Genomic DNA, 13,244 nt, shown 5'->3' with positions numbered 1-13,244 from the left:
TATATATATGGAATTTGATGGACTTTATCGAAAGATATTATCATATGTATCACATATATATCATATGTATAATACGATAATTCTACTGTCGCGCAGAAATATATAATCAATTGTGATAATATGATACTTTTTGATATTTCTAATATTGTACAGTCATTTCCAGAAGATCTTTATTTTCAGTAAAATTGTATAATTCAGATTCTAAATCGTAATGAGACAATAAGTGATTTGTATAACTGTAATATCTTACCTTAATATAATTATATGATCATTGTAATTACTTAATCACAATTGATTCTCTTTCTTCGACATTTACAATGTTCGATTGTTATTATATTTACATTACAAGCACAATGAAAATAATGACACACACTAGAAATGAACGGAGACAAGTCTTTTCTCTTCTGACAGTGGGTTAAAGGTTAAAGCGCTGCAGTGGTCCGATTCCGCTTGAACTAGTGGCATGTGGCATGCAACATTTGGCGCGCTAGTCTCTAAACCAGCGGAACCTCGGAACCGGACCGCTGCAGCGCTGCAGCGCTGCAGCGCAAGGACGGCAAGGACGCTGAATCAGCTGTGTGTCGCGCGGCTATTTTCATTGTACTTGTGGTGTGGGGTGGGGTGTGGTGTGATCGAGCATTATGAAAGTCGAAGAAATAATCAATTATATTGAAAGAATTACTATCATCGTAATTGTATTACGGTAAGATATTACAATCATAAAAGTCACTTGTATCGCTACACTTAAGATTTTAGTTACAATTATGATATCTATTACGATTCTATAGAGCTCGAACGGAATCGGAGGTTAGATGTTTACGCGCTCGTCTATAGAATGTCGAGTGGTTATTTACATTAAATAACTTTGTTGTTTTTGGAACGCAAACATAATCATTGACCATTATGCATCAAAGAAACGGAATCAGTTGTGATTAATGATATAATCGTTATGATCATAATTATATTATGCTCTCTCTGTCTCTCTCTCTCTGTCTCTCTCTCTCTCTCTCTCTCTCTCTCTCTCTCTCTCTCTCTCTCGCTTGCTTAAGTTACGAATTTAACCTAGCCTAGCTTTTTTTAAAACTTGCATATTTTATGTACTTTATAGATTTGTTAAGAAAATAATATTTATGTAGTAAAAAATAGAACGAAAGCGACAACTTTTTTTCAATAGAATTCGATTTCTATGTCTCGAAATATATATAAGTTTTTAAAAATAAGAAGGACAAAACATGTAGTATACACATGTGTAATACACATATTCTTATATTTTTATATAGATACATCTAAAAGATCTCAACATTCTTGTGTTGTAAATTAATAATTATTTTATTATTTACATAAAAATATAAGGAGAGATTATCATTTATTATATTAATATAGGTACTTATTACATTACATATTATATAAAAGATTTCTTTTATATAATAATTATATAATATTTTATATAATATTATATAATATGATAAATAAATAATATAATAAATAAAAATGACATTTTTATGTAAATAATAAATTAATTATTAATTTTTTATTTCAAAATCTATAAAAAAAACTGTACATTTTTGTACAAAATTTTTTTTATATAATTTTTTTTATAATATTTTTTAAATATCTGTTTAAAGATTGAATAAAAAATTTAGTCAGCCTAATAATTATTTTTTTAAATATTATTTGTTTTAATATTGTTTTAAATATTGCTTTAAAATTTGTAAATGTTTGTATTTTGCAGATTAACATGTGCACTACACTCCGTTGCTGAACATCATATCGGTGAGTCTTAATTTATTCTTTAACGGGCTAATTTCACAAAAAATATTTTTAAAAAATATAATAGTTAATAATAATAATTAATAAATTTGATTTATTTCAGAGTGCCGAGCAAATAGTTTCCGTGTTATTTTCCGTCGAAATAATAATAAAATGCGCGTTGCATGCAAGTAAAATCTTCGTCGGGAGTGCCGTACAAAGTGTCGTGCGATTGTCATTTGTTGATTTTTACGCGTAATCGTAATTAACCGTGTTTTCGCGAGTGTCATATGAGTGCTACGAGTAAAAGAGCAGCAAAGGAAAGACGACCAACAATAGGAGAGGAGGAGGAGGCCCGGGGAGGCATCGGGCAATAGCGGAGCAACCGAGAGGTGAGTAAATTAATTGTTTATTTATTTTAACGATCCGTTTTTTGTTATTGTGTAATATAACAAACAAACATAATGTTTTTTATTTTTTTTATATATTAAATAAATTATTTACAATAATTAATATTTTTTTATATGTATGTATGTATATATATTTTTGGAATTGCGTTGTGTTCAAGATTTTTTAATTATTTGATTATTTATATACAAATTTTTGATTTTTATTTATTGTATATATTTTATAATAGTTTAATCTTTAAGAAAAATTATTTTTATAAAAACATTTTTTGTGCGTAACATTTTCTTAAGTATTTTAGTAAATAAAGATTGAATATAAAAAAAAATAATAAAAAAAATTGAATAAAAAGTTTAATTAATATTTAATGTAATTATTATTTTTAAAATTATTAATTATTTTAGACATTGTTTTATAATTCGTTAATATTTGTATTTTGCAGATCAACATGTGCACAACTCCGCTGCTGTGTGTCGTCCCGGTGAGTCTTAATTTATTTTTTAATGGGCTAATTTAGGAAGTAAATATTTTTTAAAAATATTTATATTAAAATCATAAATGAAATAATTTTTTTAAGAGTGAAAAATATACGCCAAGCACTTAATAAAAACTCTTTATTTTGAATGTATTGAAAATTTTTACTTATGTGCGTATGTATATATACGATTACAAATTCCTGTGAAACAATAATTGTTACTGCATTTTGTGCTGCACAAAAACGCAAGTGTTGCACTCTTTAAAATTTCCTATGTAAAATGATAAAATATTTCTTAAAAGAAATTGGCCCATTATATTCTTATATTTCTTAAAGGATTTCTTAAAAAAGAAATTATTGCTATAGATCTGTTTCTGTTGATGTATGTGTATGTACTATTAAAATTTAAATTACTATTTCAAATTATAATTGACGGCTATATGCTATATAATAGATACTCTGATAAATTTCTGAGTTTCTCGCCGATATAATGATTTATCGAGCGATATAAAATAAACAGGGGGGTCACCGAGAGAGACATACGCAAGGCAGGAAGGGTGGCCGAAATTTCAGCAGAGATGAGGAGCGGGCGAGCGATTCGTAAGAAAGAGAGAGGGATGGGCGATTTATTTTATTAAATGTTAAATTTCATGTAGGCACTCAGCTTTAGAGTGGCGAGAATCCTTCGGCATTTAATTAATTCACGATAAATTCTGTGTAATGTATTTAATGATTAAAGGATAATAATATTCTCTCTCGCCCGCATCCTCTGCCCAGGGTCATCCTCTTTGAGTTGCCCTTCTGCTTTTGTCTATTGCGTTCTCTCTCAGCCGATTTTCGTACCATTCTTTATCTTCGCTTGCTCGGTAATTACACTCCCAAACCCTCGGAAAATTGGCAGGGCATCGCTACCTCATTATTTCGATTGGTCCATCTTCCATTCTCTGGAAAACAACGCGGTTTGCGCACCTCTCCAGCCTCGTTTCCATCTAATTTTCTCTCCCGCGACATTTCAATTTGTCCTCTTTTATTATTTTTATGCGTTAACAATTGACATTTATAAAATAGTTGACATTAACAAAGATTGCAATATATTTATTGCAACTACACGATCGATTGTAACTATTTTAATTGTTAAAATATATGATTATAAAGTTGTACTTTATTTTCGGCATTCAACAGATTTCTCCAATTATAAAGCAGATAATTTTTATATCTTTTACGTCAAATTTTACGTTTTTGTATAAAATTTGCGATATATTTAACAAGTGAAAAGTTGCTTTGTAGATTATCAGAGATATTTTAAGATATTAGTTTCAGAGATATTAATATTTTTTTCAAAAACCAATAAGGATAGAACGATCTCGATCGCGAATTGAATAAAAATTAATCGAGAAAATGTTGCGGACACGGAAATTCTCGTCGATTTTAACAAGCGAAGCGTTCGTTAATTAAAATCATGATAATTAGTCTTTGATCGTCGCGCAAGCTACACCAAAAAAGGACAGTCGTAAAGTATTATGTATTAAATACGGGCGCGCCGATAATATTTTCTTGACATATACGCAAATTGCCTGCTGACTCGCGTTAGTATGCATTCCATCTTGCTCTCTCCTGTCGCGTCATTTTTATCGTTTTACACATCGAAAGCGCGACACGATCGGTCTCGAAGATCCGATAGAGCTTCTTCAATCTCGGACTCGCTAATCGAGTCAACTTAAAATAAATCGGCAGTCGCGATAATAATTGTGAAGCGCGCACAGCGCATTTATTTTGTTGAATCTCGCGAGCAAATATATATGGAAAATCCGTCAATAACGAGTACTTAATTATGGATACTTAATTTGTTTACTTCAAGTGACCTTGCATAAATCGCTGCGTAATTAAAGCGTCGCTTCTGTATGCCGATCCACCTGCACGGTCATTTAAATTTAAATTTAAATCCGTCGTTTTTCTCGAAACCATAGCGACAAGTGACAATTTGGTATAATAATAGATGCTATTTGGACGATCAATCGTTTATTACTACGTACTTGTACATTTAATCATCCCGGCGCGTGATCTAAATTTTATATGAATACTAATATATCGTTCAGCAATGACGTATGAACTCTCGCAATTATTTGAATGTATAATTTTGATTTTATTATTCTATTATATGCAATAGTTTTGTTCTTGAATTAAATAGTCTTAAATTTTATTGAAGGTACATTGACAAGGTGCAAACATTATCTATGCGGATTATTGACAGACTACTAGATTTTATCGACATTTTTCCAAATAAGTTATTTTGTTAGAAAAGCATGAAACAGAATGCAACGAAGCCGTTAAATCGAGCTTTAATTAAACATAAGAGCGGTTTGTATAAAACTCGTTATAGGGTAATGCTAACGAGTCGAACAAGAGAAGCCAGCTTGCGCTGAGCTGGAAGACGAATTCGTTGTCAAATTGTCTAACAGCGGGGTGGCGGTTATTATCAAGATGGTATAGCACAGGGGTGTATATGTATATGTGCATGTGTATTTGAAGTCTCTACGTTTATCTTCTCTCGGCGCACTGTCGAGTCGCACTCGATTTATCGCTGAAAACGATCTCGGACGTGTTCCTGCGCTTCCTATCCGAATCTAGCATCACTCCGGTGTTGTTAACGAGAACCAAAGAGGCATCGTTCTTTTGCGTGGCTAATGGAGTATCCACCGAAATTAATTCGATCGTCAGTTCCGAAAAAACCGGCGATTATTTGATAATTATTCTGTAAATCTCGAGATGAGAAGCTTTGAGTCTATTTGGTTGTCAGGTCACAAACGAGGTTCTCTCTAATCGAATCAGTCATTCTGAGGGAAACGTCGAGAGCACTTTTCATTTTCAAAAAATAATAATGACACTTAATAATATATTAATACAATATTTATTACTACTAAATTACTACTTATATAAATTACTACTAAATTACTACTAATTTATTACTACCAAAGATTATAATAAATATTTTATTATTATTCTGAATAAAAAACAAAATTAAATATACAACATTTATATGAGCCACTGAAATTGACATCCAAATTGAACTAGTTATTTTTAAAACAATTTTGATCTCTGCTGCATTTTATATATATATATATATATATATATATATATATATCTATAATAATTCTCTATATTCTAGAGAAAAAAGAGCTTTGTGTCAGGTAAATAAATAATTATAGCACACTTTCTAAGAAATATTATTCGCATTACGGTTGCATTAAAAACGATGCGATATGCTTTACTTAAAATTCTGCGAGTCTTGACTTGCAAATTCTCTTAACGGGTTATAATCAATTCCACTTTGATGTTTAGCGACGAGTCATTTCCATGTCGGTCATGCGGAGCGAATCAATTGACTCGTCGATCGTGTGCCTCTGGTAGCGAGACGGAAGATCGATTTTCGCAGAGGAGAGATTGAGGTGCGTCCGCGAATAAGAGATCGACAATCCTCGGGAGATCTCCGAACGTATTTCTCGAGGGTCGAAGAGATAAAGGAGGAGATCGGGATCAGATATATATATATATATATATATATATATATATATATATGTATCGACCTAACGTCGTTCGAGCCGCTGCCGAATGCAACGGTGCACTTTACAAATAGGGTACATAAGAAGAGAAGGGAAACGGTCCCCCCATTATTTCCTATCCAAACGAATCTTTCTAGAATTGGTTCCTCGTGACTTTCGATACAACGAACGCGTCCATTCGCGATCGCGGATTAAATATACTTTCTGCAACGAATAAAAATCTATCAAACGCGATCAAACATTTATATCAATTTATTTATGATTTACTATAGCTGTAGAGTATCCACTTTTTTTTCTTAGCATACAAAGAAAAACATGTTTGAATATGCTGAACAGCAAGGATTTATTATATTATTATAATTAGCAAAAATTTATTATATTATTATATTAGAGAATAATTACTTGTTAATGTAAGGAGATGTCAAGGTCGATGACTGACAGGTTCTTTCGATGAAGAGATGCTCCTTCTAACAAAAGAATCATAGCGAGAATATGAAATTGAAAAAGGCCTTAAAAGGGTCAGGGCATCCGAATCAAAGGGCATAATCAAAGCAACGTTTAGTGCAAATGCTATCCGTTTCACATTTCAATCTCTCCTCTGGGATAGAGAGCGCGATTAACTCTGCGATGTAAGTGTATCGCATCAATTTCCACGGCGCTATCGAAAGAGAAGCGCGGTTGTTGCCGCGACGGGAAGATCGATCGGCGGTACGGGCGATCGTTCGATCAGAGAGACGTGGTGCGTCCGATATACCTGCGCCTCTCCCATACCTGGCGTCGTCGTCGGCGAACGTCGGCCGCGTTCGCCACGGGTGCCGAAAAAAAGAAGAGCGAACGGGCACACGCACACGTGTGCGATCTCGGAAGCGAATGAAGGAGGGAGATGAGGAATCCAGCATCCAGCTCGAAAGATGAGACGAGAATGACCGGGGGCAGCGCACGCGAGTCCATAATGATACACCGCAAAGAGGAGGGAGATAGCTCGCGACCAGCTCGATGGAAAAAGAGAGTGGACACTCGCGCGAGCGAGTGGAATTTCGCGCGCAGGATTGCACTCTCGTCGGTGTCGGAAATTGTCGGAAAAACAAGCCTAACATTCTTCAAAAAATATTTACAAGAATGAAAAAATGACAGGGTACGAAAGTTGAGAATAAATTGATGAAAAAACATAGATTCTTAATAAAAAATAATTTTAAATGTCTCTGTATAAAAAAGTTTCATGAAAAGAGGACCGATCCGATATTTTGCGTCTCGCGTCACCGATTACCGACGAGATGAAGAGCGTTTTCAATTTACGGCAGCGGCAAATTGAAAGTATTCTGGCCGAGAGAAAAGCACTCTATGGCTTCACTATTCGACATTGTGTCCTCGATAATAATGACACGTTCCCCGCTGAAGCGGAGATTGTAGTCGCTAATGGAAGCTAGATTGAACGCCGAAGCATGGATTCATTTAGTCGATCCAAAAGGAGACAAAATTCGACAGAGTCTTTGCGAATTCAATGAAGATTCTCTATTGTGAAATTGCTCCATTGTCTCGGAAAGAACCGCGTAATCTTCGTCGTAAGGCCACACGCGGCTTGAGAGAGGAAAGAGCGGGCTCTCTGATCTCTTCGGGAATGAGGGGCCGGCAATCAATTTAAGCTTCGATGTCTTCGATCGTCGATCGATCATTCATTCGCGTGAAAGCTTTTCGGACGCCTCGGGGAAATCGCCCGGTAGGCGACTCGTTTCATCCTTTCGCTCGACTTTCTGCATCCATATGAGGATGCACATCTCGGTATAAAAGTTAATGCGTATCCGAGTGGTGTTTTTGCGCTATCGAAAGAAATTTGCGCTCGTCAAATATATACTGTATTAAACTGCGTTGCATGCGATCGCGCGTGTTCTGCTCATCACACGATATTCATCATATTTTACAAGTAGAATTTGTAACAAAAAATTGCCAATTAATAGATTGTGTAAGCTACTCTTTGCACATATGTAGAGGAAGACACATATATTTTGAGATAATTGCATTTGAGTTGATCTTCGAATGTTATTTCACGACAGATTTTTTTTGGACAAAGTAACGGGTCAAAAAAATTCCTGGGTAACGTTGGTAATCACGCGAGAAATACATACTTTTGGGACGTATGCAGTTGCACATTGTATTGCAGCGGAATTACGTATACGCGCCGGTACAAATTGTCGACAGACAAACGAAGATAATTTGAGACGCTCAGGGAAGTCGCCAATTATCATAATTCCGGGAATGCCTCAATTTCCAAATGCATCCAACGACGGCATTTAGCGGGAATGCATGCGTTACTTGTTGGATGCGGAATTCGATGGAAACACCGTTGCGCGTCAAAGAGGCAGTGGCAAGAAGATGAGAAAACGAAGGAGTGACTCGGGGTAAGGGGGAGAGAGACGTGTTCTCCGTTTGTTACAGATTCTGCTCTTCTCTCGACGAGAGCAGAAAATACTCCGCGAAACGTAATTACGCGTCGTCGGCAGGCAAAATGTTCGACGAGTTAAATGCGGCCCCGCGCGCGATATTAAAGTATTTATCGCGTGCAAAAGATAGAGACAAGATGTAATTTCACGTCGGAACGCAATGCGCCACATACTATATGTGTGCTGCTGCCCGCGGTTTCTTGCAGATCCTTTAAATTTCTCGTTCTTGTATTTTCGAACGCCGTCTTTATCATAAATTGGATTCTGCGCAGAGTCAGAGAGAGAAAGAGAGAGGGCCCCTTCCTCGCGATAAGCAGCAATTTATTTTGCGTTTGAGTATATATAGCGATTCGCGCTATCTTTATCTTCTTTATTAGCGGGACAACGAGAAATAAAATAATTGCGTTAAAAATTTAACGATCAAGGCCAGGCGGGTGACGATCAAAGTTATCGTAATTCACGAAATGCGGGACGGTTGATAACCGAAAGGGGGAAGAAGGCGAAAACGCGCGGCGCGCCGTAAATTATCGGGAGATAAACGCGGCGGTAATTTAGCGACTTTGTGCCAATTACCGTGCTTCTAAGAATGCCGCAATTTTGATACGCGTGCGTGCGGTTGCGGTTGCGCTCTTAATGGGCCGACGTGTCCGCAACCAGTTTCGTGAATGAAACAACGTTGCGGGAATGAGGAGAGAGAAGGAGAAGAGCACAAACGTGGACGTAAAGTATCGGTAGAGACAAAGAGATAACCGATGGTGTGTCGGCCCAATCTCTTGGTCGACGTACGTTGTACATGTTTCTCGGCATCCACCGTCGATGCACATTGCACATACGCGTGATACGCGAAGAAATACGATTGCGTGTCACGGAAAATGGCTACGACGCAAGGTGCATTCCTTTCAGGTCGGGACGCAAATATCGCGCACTCATCGCACGTGACTCGTAGATAGATATACGTTCTGTTATTTTCCACTCACGATAAGACGGGGTCAAATGTGACATGGACACGATGTATGCATACGTAACATTAGCATAGGTTCGCGCAAAGTCATTTCATGACTTTGAGACAATTTATGCGAAATTACACATTCATCGTTTTTCCACGATAATTTTAATTTGGAGCATAGGTGTGGTATATATATATTTTTTTAAAAATAAATTTTCATACCTCACGATTACACTTGTTCAAAATTGCACTGACTCATGTTACATTTTTATAATAAGTTTTTTATTTTGAATAACTACTGTGAATATTATAGCTATGACACCATATATTATAATACTCGTTTCTATTATGTTATAATAACTAAACTAAATTTAATTTAAATAAAATGAGAGAAAGAAATTGAAAAACACCTTTCTCCAAATGGAAAGAAAGTGATGAGATTGATGATGTGATAATTTTTATTATAAAGAAAACAATTTTAATTAAAAACTACACAACAACAAACAAACTTTTGATATCATCTGAAAAAAGACCATACAATAACGTAACTTTATACATTGTACATATACAAAATGAGCCTTTTAGAGCCTCGCGTATTAATCGATATGATCATCACGCGAGAAATTAATTTTTGGAACATACCTCGAGTCATCCTATTTTTTTATTCGCGTGCGCGTGAATATTACATTAGTACAATCAGAATGCATGTATGCACATTTATTATATAATTCGCGTGCCGCGTAACGTTCACCGAGTTCTCACTTTCCGTCCATCCCGTCTTATATGTGCGCGCACGAGGTCCCTACTTCTTTCTTCTTCTTCTTCTTCTTCTTCTTCTTCTTCTTCTTCTTCTTCTTCTTCTTCTTCTTCTTCTTCTTCGACGGGCAACACTGTTGCAGTCAGTGTGCAACGCACGTCGAGAAAATAAAACACCGCCACCGCCCCAGAAGCGCATTTCACGATACACCGCCTCGCTCTTTGCTGCCCGAGAAAGGGATCGACTGCACGGCGAATATAGTAAAGACAAAGATGGAGAACAGGGTTCGATGGGAACCCAAGAAGTTGCTGCTGGTCCCGCTGCCGCTGCAGCTCCTAGCGATGGGAACTAATCGCGCTCGATTCTCTTCTAGGTTTTTTTTTTAACAGAAAGTTTGAAACACACCGGATGTATATCACCATCGCACTTACCTCTCTCCTCCCTGGCCCCCTCAATCTCGCCCCCTTGGTTATTTAATCCATTTAAAGTTTGCAACTTTCTGTTTCGAGGAAGAAAACAGACAAAGATGATAAGCAAAATTATTAAAATATTATTTAAAATTGAATTTATTATTAGGTATATTAATAAGCTTGGTACATTTAAATAATAATTATTATTGTTTTCGATTTATATATAGAAAGAAATTTAAATATAAATCATTCTCTCAATCGTTGTAACGCCAACTACAGATATCGAACCTCCGTGCAACATCTGCGATATTAAAGTCCAAAGTCTTCTTTAGCACCTGATTATTGGGAGCAGTAAAAAATAGCGTAGTTTTAAATTTACCAGGGCCGAAACTCGTTTCCCTTCACAGCCATAATGTATTAAGTAACAATTACCGACCGCAAAAGCAGCATCGATGCGCGATCTTCTGCTTAATACCGTCAGCAAAAAATACATTATTCCGTCAATTACATAAGGTTCAAGTGTCGATTCAATTGCTACGTATCTTACCACCGCTGATGCAGAAACAGGAGGACGAGGAGATGGATGCTCGGGGGGAGATGCACCCATCTCAGGCGATTATCTCGGCTATTATAAACAGACTCTAAAAGAAATAACTCGAAGTGATGAGAAAGGCGAAATCACGAGCCTTGAAGAGACCAGGGAAAGACGAAGAAGAGATTCTCTTTTGAAAGGGGGTGGAAGTGATGCGAGATAGCCATCGGCATTCCATAGAAGGAAAGCGCGGGAAGATGGCGGGACGAGAAGGAGAAAGAAAGAGAAAAGAGAATAAGAACCTTTTCAAGATAGCGAACTTGGCGGTCGCGTGGCTGGCATTCATCATATTATTTATTTCAATAGAATGATTCACAATCGATATATCGAATTTCCTTTTCTCTTTTCATAAACAAGATAATTATTCTCGTCCACCAATATTAGTAATAATTCCATCACGATTTTTTAATATCTTAAGAATTTTTCATAAATTTTTTCAGTATATTTGCTTTCATCTATACTTTTTCAAGTGTGAGAGTCAATTATCTTCACAGTAGATAAGCAATAATTTCTTTCGATTTCATCGCATCTCGTTTATTGGCTCATACTCGAATCAGACGAGGGTTCTTAATCCTGTCGTTACTTATCTCGACATTTGGTTCAAGTATCCGACCGGCGTCGCGTCTTTTTGCACATCGTCGGCAAGGAATGCGCGTCTCTTCTGGGTTCTGGGTCGTGGACGTTTTTCTTCCCGCAACATCTTCTCTTTACGGATCATATCCCTCGAAAAATGGGGACAGCGCCAAACTTGTGTGAAAATTATTCCCACAAAAGCGGTTTAGTTTACGACAACAAACAGCTTGTGTGCATTTTTAAAAACTATAGAGACGCGAGATTATTATAGATTTTATTAACTTTATTTAAAAGATCACTCCTCTCTATCTCTTTTCCTCTTTTCTCCGCACGCGATCCAAGTGCAATCTCTATGTAAGCGCGGGCAAAGCGAGCATAACGAGCGATATTACCAATTTGTAACAGCGCATCAAGTAACGGAAAAGACAGGCGGGAGATCGGCTTCTTCGTTACTCGCAACACGATTTGATGCATCAGCAATTACCAACGACATCTTCATTATCGCACCCACGAGGATATCGGCTCGTGGGAGCTTAAATATCTCTGAAAAAAAATATATAAATATATCTAGCATTTTTTTCAAAGAATTATTATTGCGCTTTAAATGCCTCCGAGAGCTACTCGTCGTTCTCCAGATCAACTCGGCAAGTAATTTCGACTTTTAATGCGCGTTGCCGCCGTCTAAGTCTGAACGAACGTTCGCCGAGGTCTCGTTACCCGGGGGCGAGTTCGCCGAAACCATTGTTTATCCGTACGCACGGACTCGTATATGGGCGCGCGTGCGTGTATAAAGTTCGAAAGGCGAGTAATGGAGAATCGGCCGTTTCGGTCTCTCGGCGTTTGTTCCGCTCGGGCCCGAAATGATTGGGAGCCCGCTCTCTCGTCTCCCTCGCTCGGTCTGTAGGTTCGTATGCCACGGGGCCAGTAGGCGCTCCCGTAAGGCCCGAGCGCGCGCGTATGCGTGCCACTGGACACGCGAGCACGAGCCGCGCTTCGTTTTTTAATTCGCGAATTGATTTATAAATCAAGTACCCCGAGATAAAATGTAAGAATCGTGCGTTTCATTAGTCTCCTTTTTATTAAATGCAAATATTTCTATCTGCTTTTTTCAATAAAGAGAATAGATAAAAAAATATGAGAAAAACCGCGACAACTGTATATAGGTATACATAGGGTTTGCTTGGAACCGATGTCATCGAATCATCTATATAGGTATATCACAAAAACCTCTCCCTCTTTCGCTTTCTCTCTCTCTCTCTCTCTCTCTCTCTCTCTCTCTCTCCCTCTTTCTCTTTCTCTCTTTTTTTATCTTGCTTTGTTTCTCACTGGTCCAGCTTTC

The 13,244-nt window shown here is 36.9% G+C and overlaps 1 long non-coding RNA gene across 1 annotated transcript; it reads left to right on the top strand.

Moving 5' to 3' along the window:
• The first annotated feature begins 615 nt into the window (after positions 1 to 615).
• LOC145941806 (uncharacterized) lies at positions 616 to 2,608 on the top strand. Its single transcript, XR_014426220.1, has 4 exons — positions 616 to 703; positions 1,733 to 1,773; positions 1,874 to 2,141; positions 2,597 to 2,608. It is a non-coding gene; the product is annotated as an uncharacterized LOC145941806 (long non-coding RNA).
• Positions 2,609 to 13,244: the final 10,636 nt, after the last annotated feature.

The sequence above is a fragment of the Prenolepis imparis genome, unplaced genomic scaffold (assembly GCF_030444845.1).
Source record: "Prenolepis imparis isolate NDT839.2.m4 unplaced genomic scaffold, iyPreImpa1.0 SCAF_10, whole genome shotgun sequence".
In the NCBI taxonomy this organism is placed as follows: Eukaryota; Metazoa; Arthropoda; class Insecta; order Hymenoptera; family Formicidae; genus Prenolepis; species Prenolepis imparis.
Note: the sequence above shows the minus strand (reverse complement) of the source record. Positions and strands in the feature narration are given on the sequence as shown.